The sequence below is a fragment of the Rattus norvegicus genome, chromosome 4, assembly GCF_021556685.1.
Source record: "Rattus norvegicus strain SHRSP/BbbUtx chromosome 4, alternate assembly SHRSP_T2T, whole genome shotgun sequence".
Taxonomy (NCBI): Eukaryota; Metazoa; Chordata; class Mammalia; order Rodentia; family Muridae; genus Rattus; species Rattus norvegicus.
Genome location: NC_141537.1, coordinates 15,627,501 through 15,647,018, shown reverse-complemented (window position 1 = coordinate 15,647,018; position 19,518 = coordinate 15,627,501). Strand labels below are relative to the sequence as shown.

The 19,518-nt window shown below is 41.7% G+C and overlaps 1 protein-coding gene and 1 pseudogene across 15 annotated transcripts in view; one reads left to right on the top strand and one right to left on the bottom strand.

The window, feature by feature from the left end:
• Magi2 (membrane associated guanylate kinase, WW and PDZ domain containing 2) overlaps positions 1–19,518 on the top strand; it is a 1,487,762-nt gene that overhangs the window by 1,071,135 nt on the left and 397,109 nt on the right.
• LOC134486552 (ribosome biogenesis protein NSA2 homolog) lies at positions 16,634–17,783 on the bottom strand (annotated as a pseudogene).

Below are 19,518 nucleotides of genomic sequence, written 5' to 3'. Positions count from 1 at the left end.
GTTTAACACTCAGAGCATAGAGTGCCAACCCTTCATAAAGTCTTGATAGCCTGGATATCATGGTAGCATGAAGGAATGAATGATGGATGAGTGGTGAATGAATGAATGCCCATGGAGAAACAGGCCAGAGTGCTGCAGTGACCTCAGTCACATCCGAGCTGCAATGCCAACTAATCACTCTGTCAGTTTGTGAGCATTCCTTTCAAGTCTGAGACTGTGTGCCATCTGCGCCAACAAAGTGACAGTAAGTGAAAGAAAAAAAGTGAAGATGAGAAATGTTCTTGTCATCTGAGCTAATAAAGATCTGTTCTAATCATAAAGACACAGCCTCTCTCATAAAGTTTCCTATAAACTCAAGGAGGCTCCAGCATCCTGTCTGAAACATACTTTTATCACATTGAAGCACAGCTCCAGCTGCATCCAACTTAGTCATCTTATTAATGAAAGCAAAATATAGTGCATTTATTTGAGTTTATTAAATTTTTCCTAAATGGGTGATTTCAAGAGATGAGTAACTTTTCTTGTTTTCTATGTGATTAGACAGTCCCTTCCCTTTCCCTTTGTCATAAGGATGTGTAGAGGTTATTTACAAGAACATCTCTTAGAGCAACTGGCATGTTAATGAATCTCAAGGTTGATTCATCAGATGAAGTTAGTGTTTAGATCCCATGCATGTTGCACACTTTTATGACTCCCACAATTCGTATAGGAGATGGGAGAAGGAAATACTGTTGCATTGTGAGGATATTAAGAAGTGAAGAAGAAAGCCGGGGCAATGCCACATACCTTAAGAAAGAAAATTTCCATTGACTTCCAACAAGGATCCTTCTGAGGAAATGAAGTGTGCTCATAAATAGTCTTGAAAGATGGATTTGTGTAGCTCTTGCCTCAGATAGTCGTCTGGCTTTGATTCTCAAAAGTACAGGAAACATACTCAGCGATCTTTCTAAGTACAAAGCAAATACAGCTGGAGGTGAGATGTCAGGTCTGAAAACCTCAGATTGGAAATAACATCTCCATCTCCATTTAAATAGAGACCACTTCTCTTGAGAGAGTGGACACCCCTTCTAATACAACACTCTGAACGTCTGTTCTCACTGCGAGAAGTCGCTCAAACTGTGAAGGTCCCAAAGAGTAGACACTTATTCTTCAACACCCACACACACACACACACACACAGAGAGAGAGAGAGAGAGAGAGAGAGAGAGAGAGAGAGAGAGAGAGAGAGAGAGAGCGCACATGATATGCAACACTAGAATACTTCCAAGTCTTAGGTAGAAAAGAGAGTAGTAGAAATAGGTCCATTTGGTCTGTACTGAGGTCAATAGTATCTATAATAAAAGTTTGATAAAATTGTTTTCAATCTCTATTATATTTGCATGCTGATATTATTTAAGTTAAAGGATTCTATTTTTATTTTATGTAGTCATAAAACTTTATTGTTTTTGCTTTGTAAGTATATTGTATATTGGCATAAAGAAAGGATATTATATATACATTTTTGTGAGTACAACAGTACAAATAGTACATGGCCAAAGTTTAGGAAATAGCATTCTTTAAGGATCAAACAGCTTTTCTTAAAATGTTTCTCTTGTATTTCTGCTGATACACTCATTCTTATGGGTGACTATAGCTCCTATTGAGGCCATCAGCCAGGGACAGCAGAATTAAGTCATAAGACTGAAGACTGCTGAAAGAGAACAATGCTTACTTCTAGTCTTATGATGACTGACCATTGAGTGGCTGTTTCCAGCCAGATCAGATGTTCTTTGACCTACATGAAAATTTGCCGGGTTGGGGATTTGGCACAGTGGAAGAGCGCTTGCCTAGTAAGAGCAAGGCCCTGGGTTCGGTCCCCAGCTCCGAAAAAAAAAAAAAAGAAAAGAAGAAAATTTGCCAAGCCACCCACATTGTTAAACAACATGCTAAAGGATTCTTCTCTTTGGGATGCTGTATCGTGGTTCTTTGTGGGTCAATGATATGAAGCTTGTCTCAACTTGCTTGTTATGGACTCCTCATGTTTTGGTTTGAGAAATATGCTGGAAGATAAGGATGGCTGACTGTATCTATGGATAAGGAAATATGCACAACATAAACTAGAATACTGTTTAAATTACTTAGAATATCGTTTAAAATAGGAAGCACGGGGACATGGATATTACCATGCCAAGGTTCCCATTTTTAACTGAGGAAACTCATTTGAAATGTCGCCTTGCTTTGGAAAACTAGTCAGACTACTTCAGCAACCTTTGAATGTGGGCTAGAATGGTGGCAGTGTTGGCTAAGGGTGGCCATGTTGAGCTCAAATGTAGTCCTTCTTTACACCAAGTAACTCACATGACTTTTAATAAGTTTTCCTGGCTATAGCACTCACAGATGAGCGATGTTCTTGTTAATGATTCCAGGATCATCACCACAAAATACTCTTCTGTATTTCAATGTATGGATAGCGTCTTCCTAAGGAGGGCTACAGTCTTTGTAGAATCATTCAGATAAGTTTCTTGTAGCTGTTTGTCTACCACACATTTAGGATAATCAAGATGACTGATCCTTGCAAGATACAAGCCAACTGTGCTTCTGATAAATGGGCCACAGCTGATTGCTTTGACCTAACATTAAGCAAAATAGTCAACAACTCAGATGAGTTTAGTAGCTGGCTCTGTGGAAATTACAGTCACAGTGAGGCTGTTTCATGGTTAAGCCTTTTCATGCTTAGCATAATCAGAATGCCTGAAATTAGGGGAAATTGTTAATGTCTCATGTAAAGACTGGAACCTTGGGGAAACCATGAACAGATTTCTAGTCTGTGTGTGAATATAAACCGCTGGTTTCATAAAATCTGATAGAAACTTATATCAAAGTGAATCTTAGTAAAAGACAATAATTTTATAATGTTTTTATTAAAAATCAGTTTACATCCAGTCCCTTTCAGCATGCCCTTGGTCTTGCCAAGGTTGGACCCCTAGTGCAGGGGAATATGGGGAGGGCAATAAGGGGGATGTTTAGGGGGAACACCCGTATGGGGGAGGGGGAGGGGAGGGATTGGGGGCTTATGGACAGGAAACCAGGAAGGGAAATAACCTTTGAAATGTAAGTAAAGAAATATATCTAATAAATATTATTATATAATAAATATATAAATATTTTTTAAAAATCAGTTTATATGGTACAAGGAATAAATGTCAGGTAAATCTTAGGTGTGTTTGGTGCAGCACTTGGGACCAAACTATAGAATGGTGTCTTTTCCATGCTAAGATAAAGTAAGTTTGACCTAAACATTTTATTTTCAGGTAAATAATTTTCCATGTATATATGGATTATATATGTAACAAAGAGATGTTCCCGGGAAGGCTGAAGCATATAGATCTATTCTTTTTAAGACTTACCTTACTTAATTTTATAATCCAGCCAGACAAAAATTCATTAGGGTGAGCCCTGATTAATTTAACTCTGTGGGAATCAAGGTGGATATTTACTATAAACATAGTAACTCTTGAAGGCTTTATTTTTTTTAATAAAATGCTCTGACCTGAAAGATAACCCATGTTTTCAAGATGCTAAAGGAGCCAGATGACTGGATGGCCATGCCTGAGACAGATGCTGGAGGCACAGCAGAAGGTCAATCCCAAGAAGGAATTTCAAATTTTCCTAAGAGTTCCAGGAAGCCTCTAGAAGGCTTCCAAGTGGGAGGTTTTTACATTTCCTGAGGATTGTCAGTGGGAGTAGTGGGAGAAATAACATGGTTTCACACAAGAGAAGGGAGGGAGGGTTGAAGTCAGAAGCTTCCTGGAGAAACATGAAAGCTGTAGAACTTATTCTAGTAGCTTCTTAGGGTGGAAAATCAGTTCACCATGACTGTTAATATTCTAGCCAAACTCCTGTATTCATGCCTCTCACTCCAGGTCAGTCATTCATGACCCTAACTGGGCTTCAGAAGTCCTACAGGTAAGGGAAGCTCCCCCTGAAACTGGCAAACTCTCCTTTCCAACTGAGGACAGTTTGGCTACTCCTGATTGCCCTAGTCCCCTTAACAGTGAACATCCTGTTGATAAATCCTTGGGCAAGAATTTCCCTCATAGGTCTTTTACCGGAACCCAGTCTAGGACAGAGGCTCCGGGAAATTCTCAGGAGCGAAGGCAAGGTAGGAAACCACATTCTTATTCTGTGGTTGATGTACACAGCCCTACCACAGGCCCAGGGGTAAATCTGAAAACCAGTGCTAGAACCTTGGTTCATGGTCTTGCCACCTAGGTAGTGTGATTGACTCTGCCAAGTAAAGGAGTATCCATGAGAGGTCAGGAAAGGGAGGCTGGATAGGGAAGAAAAAAACAGACACCCAATATTGGGGTGGATAACATGGCTTCTTTTTAAACTAGGCATCCAAACATATACAATGTATTATGTATACTATTGATTTAAACACACACACACACACACACACACACACACACACACACACATACACACTCCCAAATTCTGTTATATTTCAATATCTATGGGGATGGGGGTTGGTTCCAGGAACCATCGTCAGTACCAAAATCTGCAGATAGTCAAGGCCTTCATGTAAAATGGTATGGCTTTTGCATTTAATCTAAATATACTGTCATGTAAACTATAACACCTAGTACAATGTATAATATCTTATTTAGGAAATAATGACAATAAAACATCTTTTCATGTTAGCACAGATACGATTATCTGTACTATATCTGACTATTGGTTACTTAAATCCTTTGATCCAAAGCCCCCAGGGTAGTGCTGCGGGATGGGATAAGGTGTGGGCATGAGGGAGTGGAGACAGAACAGATAACAGTGAAATGTCTACAATGAAGGCCCTTCACACAAAGTGAACTACTCCAGAATTATAGAGCAGTTTTTATTTGCATGTATTTGAAGTAGCAGCTTGCTGAGCAATACCACAATGGGTCTAAATCCTTGGGCCAATGAAGCTTTATCAGTAGCAAGACACACAATTGCAAAGTGTCACTTCCCCCTACTGCCTGCCACGGCAATAGGAAATGATCTCTGGATGTGAGTTTGGATTTTATTTTTTCTCCTGTAGAACAGCAAGTTTCTAAAAAAAAAAAATTGCCCTAAAGCCCATGGGCGAGTTATAAGTGTCGTACTGAGCGACCAAGCATGAATTCAGACTTAGAGATTTTTGCTGCACTCTTTCCCAGTGGCTCTCTCTTCTGTAAGCCTGCACTGCCATTTAGGGTGGAAAACCCTACTCAGACAGCCAGGCAAATGAATTGCCAATGATTTGTAAATTGGTAATTTGTAATTGTGAATCTGTAATTGTAATAAATTTGTAAACCATCGCTAACACATTTACCCTAGTTTACTAGTGCATCTAATTGTTCTGACTGCAACTCAACCCTGGAACAGAGTTGAAGTTTGAAATGCCCTGGGCAAGCAAAGGGAGTAGGCCATTATTTAATCCCATAAAATGCCCTTAGGAAGACTGGAAGTCTCCACTCTAGTGGGGCACAGGTACACAGCATCTCTGTTTACCTGGAGAAAAACCAAGGACCTGAGGGATCCCTTCCCATCGCTTGGACTCTCCTCCCTGCATCACCTCTACAGAAAGAAGGACAGGAGTCGTGTTCTTCCAATGAAGCTAAAGTCCATGAGAACAACTCTGTGTTTCCCAATGCCTACATCGCAAATTCATTTCTAACGACCTCAAATTATTTTGGACTGAATGATCTCAGTATTCGGTCAAACATATAGTTGAGGGAAAAGTCATTGAATCTTGAGGGATATCCTTATGAGATTCTATGACAGATAAATGGAAAATGATTAGATAGAAAGAATTTATGGAATTTTTATTACAGATAGTATTTTAGTGTCTGGCAGAGATACTATTAAACTGAAAGGGTTAGGCTCTGGCCTTACTATCTTTGTAGGTAGGAATTAAGGAAAGCAATGAATGCCTAACCTGAAACGTCTAAAGCAGCTGTTCTCAACCTGGGGTCATGACCCCTCTGGCAGTTGAATGACCCTTTCACAGGGCTCATATGTCAGAGCCTACATACCGGGCATTTACATTATGATTCAGCAACAGTAGCACAATTACAGCTATGCAGTAGCAATAAAAATAATTTTATGGTTGGGGGTCACCACAACGCGAAGAACTGTATTAAAGGGTGAGAGCACTAGGAAGGTTGAGGAGCACTGCCCTAAAGCTTTACAGAGTCCTTTCTAATAGCATTTGATGTCCGACACAGAACTACAATCTATAATGGCATATCTTACATGAGAGCTAATTATTATACAGAAACCATGAGTCCATTCATCTCTCCAGATTCTGTATCTTATGTCTGACCACCAAAATGATGTGTGAGGGTAGAGACTTAGGGTTTTTGGGTTTTTTTTTTAAAGTTTTTGTTCCTTATTGCCTGCTATTCTGCAAAACCTATTATTATTAACCATCACTACCTTTTGAACTTATCTATGGTCAAGAGGTCATAGATTTGAACATTCTAGAATGTTCTTCTAAAGACACGTTTTAGACTTCAAGTAGTCAATCTCTAACATGAATTTCCATTATTATGGCTCCACTTGAAAGTTTTCAGAGTCTGAACAGGAAGGTAGGGTCAACAAGAGGGTAGGAGACAGCGTCACTCACCTGGCAGTGACTAGAACTAGGACACAGTCTCTGGATTGTCCTTTAATTTGAAGATTCCAACAGCCTACTTGGGATGTATTTGATTAGTTAAAAGGCATTTACAATATTTTTTAAAAGGTGAAACAAAATTCAACTAGCTCACCTTTTCCTTGATCAAGATTTCTTAATCAAGAAATCCACTGTGGTTGGGAACAACAGCTTCTCACCCATAGCTGCTCTGTGTGTCTAATATGTGTGTTCCCAAACCGTGAGTACCAAAACAAATACTTGTAATACTCAATTATGTTAAGTAGCCACATTTGAATTTTTCTCTGAAATAGATCTAAATAAACACTGATAAACAGGACAAAGTATATTAGTAATGTGTTGTCTGAACATGTGATTTGGGGAATTAAAATCTCAGCCAAGAGAGCAAATAAATATTATAAGCTACATTGCATCGTACTTGCCAAACTCTAAGTCATTAGCAAATCACTGGATGATTGCAGCCACAGAGCTGTATCTGTTTCCCTAGAAATCTGAAATCCACTTATGAGCCATAATGGGGGAAGATATGACTGCAGATACATGATTTATAAGGAACTATTAAGTTCACATAAAATGAAATAGAAAAGGTGTGTGCTGAATTCCTTTTGTGTACAAACATAGAAGTCAAATTAATGAAATTTTCCTACCATAGATTGGTATAAGCCACATAGAGTCTATCCTCTAGTAAATGTCAATCAAAGAGGATATCTTCAAAATAACTGTGTTCGAATAAAATAACTCTATTCGAAAGAAAAGCAGGGGTGCTGAGAGACATGTCAGAAATGTAGGGGAGAGGGTAGCTAGGTAGTGAAGAGGAACGATATAGCCCTGCTTCCTAGAATTGGATTGGGTTTTGAATTGGTTAGAAACTGGACAAGCATAGGAGAAGCCAAGCTTGGTGAAAGAAGTTACTTAACTAAAAATCATAATCACACCCTCCAAAGAAGGATCCTTTCCTCCTGGCTGAGCATTATGATCAACAGAAGAGTAAAGTAAGCTAAAAGCTAATCAATGCTGAAGAAAGTAGAAAGGTGAGGGTTACTACTAGGAGCAAGCAGGGAGGGAGAGGGGTTTGCTACAGGGAGAAGATGAAGAAAAGAGGAAGAGAAAGGAGAAATGGGATGAGGAAAAGACTAGAAAGTTCCCATTCCAGAAGTAAATTTGAGAAGCCAACAGGTTTACCAAGGCATGCCTAACATGATCTACTAATGCCATGTCTAACCATGTCTACCTTTCCATCTCCCCAGATGCCAGTATTTTATTCCTTCCAAAAGCCATCCTTGATGGGTAGGGTGATGATGGTTGTGGTACTTTTAGTTAGGTTCGGTTTAGTTTGCTGGGGTTTGGTTAGGGGTGTTGTTTCTCCATGAGAGGAAAGAAGGAACTGAATTCTGTGATTGGATTAAGTAGCTTTGAAAGACAGCTCACTAGAGGATTAGTAGATGTACCTCAGGTTGCAAACAGCTTAGATAATGTCCACATTATGTGTAAATCTTAAGGGAACACCCACAGAGGGCACAGCCATCCATCAATGGCTTTGGGAGACTTCTGTCTCTGAAAATGTTTCATATTTCACGTAACCTCTATTTTGCAACTCTTTTATTGCCCCAAGCCTTTTTTTTTTTTCTTTCTGATTTGTCTGAGAGATGTGCATGTTCAAGAGTAAAGAACTAAAAATGCAGCTTGGGACCAAATTGCAAATGATTTTAATGTTCAAGTCAAGAATTAAATTTAATTTGACAGCAGAATTTCCTGTAACTTAAAAGGCCTGAAGGAAGGGTGGGGACTAAGGAACAAGAGTTATGTCCAAGCTAAAATCTAACGGAGGTCCCATTTCACTGCTGGACACCCCATTAGTTTTCTCCCAGATACCTCAGACTTGACCCTGAAATTTCTTCCCCTCAAAATGTATGTATACCCTGTTTCCTATTTTGTTGGTGGACATCATTGTTTAGCCAGGAATCTGGGAGACAAGCCTGTCTTCATTTCCCCTTGGTGAACATAGCCAGGCAGTGAAAGTGATGCGCTCTCTCTCTGCAATCACCTTCCTTTTATCACCAACACTGCCTATTTATTCACACTCTTGGCTTCTAACCGGCATCTCTACAGTGTAACGAGGTAGAAGAAGATGGGCTTACCTGTGCTCGTGTCGTAGACCACTCCTTACCAGCCAATGTGCTTCTGCCCACTTTCAAGTCCACGTTTGTCAAATGTGGGAAGTGAAAGCACATTGGAATGAGTAAACGAGTGAGTGCGTGTCATGCGGGAAAACAATAAAGAATGGAGCTCATGACCAACCCTTGGCTTCATCTCGATATGGACCTAGAAAGTAAGGCTTCACAGAAGAATGGCAGAAGCCTAATGGAAGCTATACATGACTTTCAGTTTTCTAGGAAAAGATAAAACCAAACAAGTTGATTAGTAATGATATTAAAACCATACAATCCTCTCAGTCTATGTCAGGAGCCACATTCCAAGTATTCAGCAGCCACGTGTGTCTGGTAGCCCCCATTGTCAAATGGAGCAAGCCTAGAATGTATGACAACGGACAGCAGAGATGTCAACATCGGTGAGAGGATTCTTCAGAAGGATCCCCGAAGGCTGAGTTTAGGCTGGTCATAGCAAATTGCAGGAAATGTAGGTGATTCTAAGAAGAGAAAAACATGGTTATAAAAACAAAGTAGAAGCCGGAGACTACACTTCAGAAACATTTAGTTATTTTACTATAACTCACTTTAGGTAAATACTGAGCACCTACTATGTGTCTGGGGATGTTTTATGTAGTGGGACTGCGACTTCATGGTGGCACTCCAGGCACCCCCCTTCATAGTCTTCCAAATTTCCCAGTTACAACCCCTTGCCCTACTTTGACTAAAGCTTCCCCAAACATTGTACCTCATAGTCTCTCTTCTTATGTCTACCACATACAAACTCCATCACTACACCGTCGCTTATCTCTGAACCCACTGTGTTCTTCTAGTTACCAAGTCATGGAAGCCTTCTTCCACCCGCCATTCCAAGGACCCAGGACGTTCCAGAGACGATTCTCAGATAATGACTCAGATAACCTGCAAGTTTCAGCTCCTCAGGTTCTCAGGGCACATCCAGAAAATGAAAATTTCAAGACACTGGCTTGGGGGGCTTTGCTTTGCCTTTTGTTTTGTTTTGTTTTTCTTTGTTAACCCATCACTGATGGTCACACTGCTCCCCGTCGCACATAAGCACGTAAGGAAGCCGACTTGAAATCGGATTTTACATAAATCAGGTAACCAGAAGGTCCAGTTTGCGCTTGCCACTTCCCTTCAGGTTCACCAGCAATGCGGCAGTCAAGGGGGCTGTTTTGAAGACTTGCACATCTCCATGCGGTTTTCAGTTAACTCATCTTCAAAGGAAGATGCTTTTATCAATGAAGAGTGAACAGGAAGAGATTAATTTTAAATAGGAGCAAAACAGAACAGCCTAAGCCATCTACTAATGATGCTGTTTTCCCCATTTCCTGGTCTTGATGCATTATGTGCCCATGAATGATTGGACAAATTGTGAGCTCTAGAAATTGACATTTTTCTAAAGGAAATCCATTCCCTTGCCTTGCAAAGCAGAAGTACAGGTGCAACAAGAAAGCAAACAGGCCCAGCTGCTCCGTGGCTGTCATTCCTTAAAGAGAACTGGAGCCCAAATCCCGATTTGGAGGGAATATAGAACTGGGGATAGGACAGCAGTCGGCTTCCTGACTTTGGCCCCAATTCTGAGAATGGTGTACTCACAAAGGAACCTTAACACACAAAGCTAGTAAGTGACCCCTGCCTACAGCTAATGGTGTGAATATCCTGGCAGAAGGGACTGAACCAGGAAACCTACACTAGATTAATATACTGTAGGATAATTTCTGATATGATGTAACGTATGTAAAAGCAAAAACCAGTTGCCAGAAATGAATTCTCCTGCATAGTTCTATATGCATTCCCAGAAAGTTAAGTAAGCTCTTGATTTTGTGTCCTAATATGCATAACGCAAAGCCTCTCTTCTGTGACTAACCTTTCTAAGAAAGAATTCTTGAATCATCTATTAGGACATAGATGATGGGTGGCCATGACTTCCTTTTAGCTATATAGCATGCATTTGCTCTTGTGTTTGACACTTTCATGCTTTTAGAAGACAAGTTCTATGCCATCTGCTGGAATAAATAACAGACTATCTGTGTCAGAGTCCCAGAAAGGAGTCAGTAAGGATCTGTTCGTTCTGCTGTCATCTGAGGACAGCTTACGCTGAGCCTCACAGCATCATGTGTAGCATCAAGGATAAAGGGGACAGAGTGCTATCATCACCTGTGACATAAACAGAAACTAATAAGCTCTTGGTTCTGATCATTTATAATGCTTCATTTGACAATCTGAGCCTTTAAAAGAATCATGGGGTAGGATCTTCTTTGGACCCCGTCGGTGAGGAAAGGGTAGATGCCCTCTGTGACGTTTAGGTTTAGGGAATGTTTCTTAATCTACTTAGCAAACTCTGCATCTTCCCAGCTGCACCCTTCAAATTCATAGTAAATGCTGCGAACCAGGCTATGTCATGCTAAGGAGAACACTCCGTGGACATATCATATTGTTACCTTTTCAAAGCGTATGAGTAGCACTCCCAGCCATTTTGTATAACGCAGACAACAGTGATACAATTGGCTACAGCAACACCCGCACTTATGTCTTATATTAACTAGTCATACTCTCGTCTCCTGTCTCCTGTCAAGATCTGGACCCAGAATCTGGAAGGAACTTAGAAGGAAATACCAGAATGCACTCATTGCATTTACGTGGCAGAAGATTTTAGTTTCAAAGACGGCAGTGTTTTCAGACAAACGGCCACTTGGCTTGCCTTGAGAAGCAAGTGTTGCAGAGGACCTGCGTCTTTTGCATGATTTCTTGCCCCAGTTCCAAAGGCTTTTATGGGTCAATTTGCAGCAAGTTAAAAGGGGAGATGTTTTCTGTGGAAAGGGATGCACTGTCACAGGAGCCCCGGCTGATCTGCAGTCTGCCTGCCTCAGACAGAAGTGGTAAAGAAACAAATTCAGAAATGGATGGAAGGCAGCCCAGGTGTCTCCTACACTACTCCATACCCCAAGAGCAGCTGGACATGTTCACTTGTCCTGTGGCCATCTGCAGCTAGGTTTGTGATTTCTGCCATGACAGGGGATTCTTCTATATATCTGGTCTCATGTCTTCTCCAAGGATTCCTGTATCATTCTGACTCTACTGTACCTTTAGTGGATTCCAGCCCTATACAGAAATGCTGTGCCAAATTATAATGGTGTAACGAACACTGTATTTGTCCCCTTGCTGTGGGCCAGCTGCACCACCACCGAACTTCTGTAAATGTCTCAAAAGAAAACATTTGTTTCCAGGCTGAAAAGACATCTGGTGCCTTGTGAAAATAGGCCTGCCTGGGGACTTGGCAAGCCATGAAGAGGTGTGATGTGTGCGGTGGGTACATAGTAGGCCTGCAGAAGCATTGTCTGTACATGGGGGATAGAGATAGCCGAGTACAACAGAGCAAGTACTAAGAGCAACAACCTGTGTTACCAGATGGCACCCACCAGGGAAAAATCAAACCATGTGATCTAATGCTGAACACATTCAAAGAAGGCTCGATGGGAATGCATTTCTCTGTTTCTCTGTCTTTTTTCTTTTCTTTCCCTTTCTTCATGAGTCCCTTTTCGATATTTTTGTTTACTCATTCCTAACTTTATGCCCAGGAGCCTCATTTGAGTTCCCACGTAAGGAAAATCAAGCTCTTCAAATTCCCCGTCTCACAGACCATTTGCCAGGCTACGGCTGCAGGTACAATAGCCAGTTGAGGGTGAAGGTCTGTTACAAGGACTGTCTCCTCATTAAAATGTCCCCTCTTCGAGGTTCTCTGTGATGGAGCTGGCAGGCTCAGGCAGGAGCGAGCCATCCAAGTGCCTTTCACCTCATTTTTTTTACTGCTTTGCTCTTGGCTTCCTCGGGAATTGTTTAATTGGGTTACCATTGTCTTTCTGACAGGAACCTATAAAGGGGGACACATTTCTCAAGCAGGGTCTTCCTCTCCAGCCCTCAGTGGGCTGATTAAGCAAAGGCAGATACTTGACCAGCCTGACCCTTAGCATAAACACAAACAAAACTTGGAGCCAGCCACTTCACCTGTACCCTACTTTAAAGAATTCCAGAACGAGAAAACGAATGAGCTCCCCAAAAGATCTTTTCCCGAAGAAACCTCCTGAGGCCTCAACATTGAAGTTCATTGTTTAAAATGACATTTCCCCGCTGTTTCCCGTTATACCACATCCTCTGCTGGGAGAGCATGCAAACCTCTTGAGAAAAAAATGTATTTACATCTTTCCATAGGATTTACCGACTGGGGGAGTTTAGGAAACGGAGAACTATGCAGTCTTAATATCAGAGTGGCACAAAACAAATAGCTCTGTTTGTTTTGCCTTTAGCAAGGAGATATTTGTTTTCTAGGGCCAGGTTTTGTCAGCATACCCAAGGACGGGTGCCTGTGTTGGGTGCTTTATGGCTGAAATAGAAGCAATGTTGGGGTTCTCTCTGACCTCAGGCAGAACTTCAGAACGAGATAGTTTAGGTGAGTGCCTGCAGGCACGTGGATTCCAGGAGCTTCTGCCTGCAGCACGAAGCTTATGAGACCACTTGTTCCTGCACTTTGTGTTCCTGGCTTGTGGATTTTGAAAGTAGCACAGAATGTACCAGGGTAGGCTCAGCTGGAGGTGACCGAAAGGAAATCTTGAGAAAACTGGCAGAGAGCTACGCACTGCTGCAAGGCGGGCAGAGCTGAAGGTGCTGAGATCCTCCGATAGGAAGGAGCATTCTTCAGAGGAGTGAAGGAGGCTAGCAGCTTGAAGCTGGGACCTCGTAGGTATGACATTTCAAGGAGAATGACATCTCTCCCTAAAGTGTGTCTATGAAATCGAGACCCACAATAATACAAGCTGGCATTATTGAATATTTATAATAAACTGGAAACTGTGCTAAGCTCTCTGAGCACATTATCTTTTAATCGGCACCACAGCCCCTCGGTGTAGACTAGGAGACTGAAGTGAAGTGAGGATCGATACATTCTCCAACATAACAGAGGAGGCAGTGTCATTTCAAGGACAGTCAGGTGGTGACTGAATTTCCCGTCCTTTCCTGAATGTTCTAAACTTCGAGTGTTTCAAGTCTGCGCATGCTTCTGCCCTGACATCTTCATGCTGTTGGACAACAGCTGATTCCTTGTCATGTCTAAATTCCATTGTTGGTTTTTATGTGACAGTAGAGGCTGTAATAGGATATGGAGTGAGCAACCTCTTCACAACCCGTTTGTCATTCTGTCCATTCCCACAATCAAGTAGAGAAACACTGTGCCCCATAGAAAAAGAGGGAGGAGCTGGGAGCAGCTGCCCCAAACAGCCAACCTCCTTAGTGCGCCCGTGTCTTCACCCACTGGGAAGTTAGCACCACAGCCTGTCACTCATCTCTGGAGACTAGAAGCAGATGTCGAGTCCTCCATGTCCTCAAAGGCTCCTATGTAGCCAGCAGCTATGAGTAATGGGTTTCTGTTTTCTCCTCCACCCAACCATTTCATTGTTTTGTCCAGATTATCCTGTATTAACTGCTCTGATACACACAAAGACGATAATCCACGACACCATTCTGATCTTGTACTATTTCAACTGAATACATAGCTTGATCTGGCCAAATTATCTCTAGCCTCAAGGAATGAAGTATGCAGGCTTGGGCCTTGGGGTAGTCTTATCTCTGAATCAAGAGCTGAGGCAGGCGCATGCAAAGGCAGTGATTCCTGGAAGGAGTTTGATGTCAATCCAAATTTCTCCTGTAGCACAATTAGCATTTCACCATGATAGTCTGAAAGTTGCCGCCACATGGCAAGCACTGGGTCTAAGCTGATTGAACCTCACCTTTAAAACTGGTGTAATTAGAGTTTCTTTTTAAAATTCTCTCTTTTTAGTTAGTGGTCTGTGCTTTACTTTGTTGACCAGACTCATGCAGGCGCTTCTCCATCTGAAAGAACTCACTGAGCTTATGTCCAGAAAACTACAGAAGCTAAGAACACATTTCCCAACTTTTACAGCCAGATTCCCTTCGTGACTTCATGATGACAGCACTCTAGACTAAACTGACCATGAATGGAGAAGAGTAGCAATAGTTAAAGTTACTAAAGAAATGGCTAATTATTGACTGAAAAGATCAGCACAAATGACTGAAAGTTTAAAAACAAACAAAGACCCAAGATACAATGTTAAGATGAACAATGGCTGCTGTTGAGTGCTGAGACCCAGCACCTGGGTCACTTTAATGCTAGAAGGTGTATTTTATACTTAGGAAGGGTATCAAGTCCAGTGTCAACCCATCCTTCATGAAGCCATGTAGAGGTTCCAGCTTGTGCTCCACCTTTGCTGCTCTTCAGTGATCGACTATAATGTCTAAATCAAATAATTCCTCTCCTTCATAAGTAACTTTTGGTAGTGGGTCAAACACAACAGCCGGAAGCAAACTAAGCCAGTACTGGCTTAGGAGTAAAAACCTGTGTTTTTTGTTGTTTGGTTTTGTTATGTTTTGTTTTGTTTTGTTTTGTTTTTGAGAGTAATTAATGAGAACATAGATTTACTTCCAGTGTACGGTATTCACGGCCAGAAGAAAGGCTTAGCATTTGCAAATGTGAGAGAGAAACGTGGGATCTATAAACCATGATGGACTGCCCCATCCCTTTTAGGTCTCTGTGCTGTTTATAGGCAACTTCATTACAAAAGCAAACATGGAAGTTAACAGCGAGCGAAATTCCACCCAGGTTATTTTATTACATAATTAAATAGCTATAGTTCAGAAAGTCACGGGGGAAGAATTCAAGCTCCCTGCTGAGATTTTTAACATTATCTGATATTGCATATCTTCATATCTTCCCATACTCCCCCTGCTGCTACTGTAACTTAGAATGCAAATAGGAACTTTTATAACTGAGGTGGGTCATTCTTTTAATACCATCAGCTGCACTTTGTCTTCTCCTGAGGTACTTCAAACTGCGATACAATAAAGCAAATATCTGTGGGAGGTCAAAACTACACCCAGAAACATTAAAAAGTAAACCTTGTAAATTGTATCAATTTCAACATCAAATTCTGCAAAATTATGGCTAATCACAGGAAGTGCTATTGATTACTAACTTTATTTATTGGATACAAAATACTCATGATGCAATCAGTGAAGAATACCTCTTCAAAGACATTGTTTGGAATCAGTTATCCTGTGTTCCTAAGGTCCTTCCTCGGCTGATGGCAAGTCCCTCTTCTCCTGAGTTGTACTGATTAGGTGCCAAATATGTAGGGGATTTAATGACTGCATGTTTAATCGTACTTAAAGTGAGAACTTTAAGTGCTGAAGACTTAGAAGACAAAGGCACACAGTTACCTTACTGAGCACCTGAAGTCAATCTCTAGCAGCCAGGTCAGCTAACTCACATCTATCTGTATCCTCACCACTAGGGGTTCTCACACCTCTGACCTCTTCGAGCACCGTCAGGCACATGCATATATTCACATAATTAAAATTAACTATTTAAATTAGAGCCTCGAAAGTATTTTACTATAGAGCCGTATGAACATTATTATCTAGCTATCGAGGAGTTAATAATGTCTATTAGTTTTTAATGAATGAACTTTGTTTTTTTTTTTTAATTTTCCTTTACAATTTAATAAATGCTTCTTGATGACTGCCCATGGGGCAAGGCTGCCTGGTAGTTCAGAAAGATCACAGCGATGGTGTTTTCCTGACAGTGTGTAGTGAGTGGAATGAGTTGTGTGGTGTCACTGTGAAACCAGCAAGACTGCGTTTACGCACCTGTCATTTGCCGGATTGTTGGTGACTTGAGCACACTTTCCCCAAATCACCATGCCTCCTGTGTCACAAGGCCCAACTCACTCACATTCTCTCAGTAACTGCACCTTCGGAGATCACACCCAGGGTTGTATATAATGGGGATGATGGATTCTTTTTCATACCGAATATAGGCAGGCAAAAGGTAGCTTTTGAGCTTGGGGTGTGTGACATTGGATTTTTTGAAATATAGACCCATTGGCGTAAATGAACCTTTGATATTTAGGTGGTTTTCTTGTAAAACCATCACCAACAAAGCAGACTTTTGTAACCGTATCCTCCATGCCTTCTTTTTTCTTTTTCCCGTTTGAATAACTTTCGATACTTCTGTTTCTTCTTAACTTTGGATAGAGAGACCTCCCATTTTCCTGCCCTTTTGTTTCTGCTTAATCATGTTGGAAAGTACTTTTGCTCTCGACTGCCCCTCTCTGTCCAGCAGATAGGCAGGGATGGCTCCTTGTGGACAGTCGTTGTAAAATTATAAAAAAAATAAAATAAAATGCTGTCTTTTATCCCCTACCAGGCCCAGCACCACAGTACCCCAAGATATCTGATAAATATCTTACCAAAAACACACATCCCAACGCTATGTCAGCCAAGTGTCACCAGCTGCCACACACTCTCTTAACTCAATTCTCCACAAGAGAGAACATACGACCCAACAACCTTTGATCCAATTGATAAGATATAGTTGCCCACCTAAACATACAGAGCCCTGTGCACATCTTAAGGGATGCCTTAAGAACATTCATAACAACCTGTAAAAGTACGGAGTAGAGTCTTAACATCAGCTTCCATGTTCTGTCAGCGGCAGCCTCCCTGCAATCCCCTCCTGTCTTCCGTTACTGTCTTGTCTCCTCCTCTTCCTTCAAACTTTTCTCCCTCCCATCCTTCCTTCTCATCCAATGACAAGCCTCATTGTATCCTGTACCTGCCTCCCTGTATGACATCATCCCACAGTGGACCCTTCTGGTCATCCTTGTGCTTGGTGTTTCTCTTTTCATGCCTCTTAATGGTCTTTTTTCATTTGTATTTTCTCAGCATGGCGCTGTTTATGGGAGAGCGTACCTTCAGGCTGATCACTGTCTTGCCTTCTTTGAACGTTTGTGGGCCTCCCAATCCTCTTTCTTTCTCTTTTTCTCATGGTAGTCCAAAAGGTGTCCATATCATTGGTGGTGCAATTCAATCTATTCATTTTGTGGCATGTTGACAGCCTCAGAGCAACCATCTGCGACCCCCCGGGTTCCAAAAACCTCTTAATTTCTGGGTGTCACTGGCCCTCGAGCCTGCTCCTCTCAGACTGGAACGGGAAAGGGTAGTATGAGCTTTATTTTTGTAAAGTCAAGTTAGAACTGTTCGGTCAAAGAAAAACTTACTTTTACCTGACTATTTCTGTCAGTAGCAAGCGGTACTAATTTAGTGGCAACGAGCAGAATATCAAGCTGGGTTCTGCCGAAGTCTCTCAGTGTCAAATAAGGAAGGTGTAACACTTTAATACATTAACGACATACAGCTTAAGCCTACTGTGTCACATGAAGAGCAGGTCACCTGCTCATTGAACACAACTTTTTATTTCACTTGTGCCCTCCTGTAAAACAGGAAGTTGAACTCGGACAGTTTGAGATTATTCTGGCTTGGTTCTGTAGTTCTTTAGAACCAGGTAAGCCAGTGGGAAACGTCAAAAGAGCACTTGGATCTCCCTGCGTTTCATCTCCTTGGTGCTGGAAAAAAAATATTCCTTTCAAAATGTTTAATCATCTCCTTGGGAATTTTAACCTTCACCGGGGCCTTGTTTTCCCTTCAGTAACAGTTTCTGTGCAGTTTTCAAACTATGCTGCCACCAGGCTTCTGAGTTGGAGTGCCCACGCCCATCATCGGGTTTCAGAGCCTGCGGGTGTATTTTACAACACGGAGGTTTCCAGTGATAATATCAGCCGCGTTTGGTTTCATAAGACGCGAGCTAGGGGCACCTTTGCCTTCAAGCATCTGTAGCTTTTCATCCTCACCGTTGTGTTTTTCCTGTTGAACAACCAGTCAAGTAAATCCTTCAAGGGTGGGCTTTCTGCTTAAACACCTGCAAGTGAAACCGGTCCTCTTGGTTTGCGAAGCCAGCTCAACACCTGACACTCAAAATCGCTGGCATTAAGTCTTTGAAAGGGAGCAGCCCGCTTCCATTGTACAATCATTCGGAGTTTGAGAAGCGAGTCACCAACCACTGTGTTCCTTGCTCTCTCTAATTAGCAGTTATTAGCATCTAAAGAAAGTCCAAAGTAAACAGGCAAAGTGTGATGGGCCTTCCACCTTCCATCCAGCTTCTGAGGTGTCCTCCTATTAGCAAGTGTCTCATAATCACCAGACCGCTCACACTCATCTTCCCCCCACGTGAAACTGGTAATCAGGAAGGCTAATCAAAAGCGCATTGAATCAGCAGGAAGTGAAATAAAGATATTCATCCACCAAACAGGGTTTTTCTTTCCCTTAAAATAAAATTTAAAAAATCCTCGAACATCTCAATGATTCCAGTGGCCAAAGTCAGCTCGTAGTGAACCTTGACAAATGACTTTGGGCCTGACCCAAAAGAAGAGTTCGGTGATAACATCTCCTCGGGCTAGCCTGGGGCAAGTTCTGAGACCAGTGCATTAGGCTTGATGGAGTATCCTGACAAGAGCTTTCTGTTTTGGCTGTGTGGGATGCTTCTCCTGATTGTCTTGGGTTGTTGCTCCTCCAGTCCTGTTTGGAAAGACAACTCCTCGAGCTGACACTGTGAAACCAGTCTTTCTATTGTAGCCAAGGGAATCATCGACCTAAGAGACTTCAACACATGAGGAAGTTGGAAAGCCTTTTTCAAGGGGGACGGGAGGAATATCGGAGACTCCATAATTTGCAATAGCCTGAACACTTAAGTCCGCCCTTGGATCTCAAGGCTATCCTTTCAAAAGT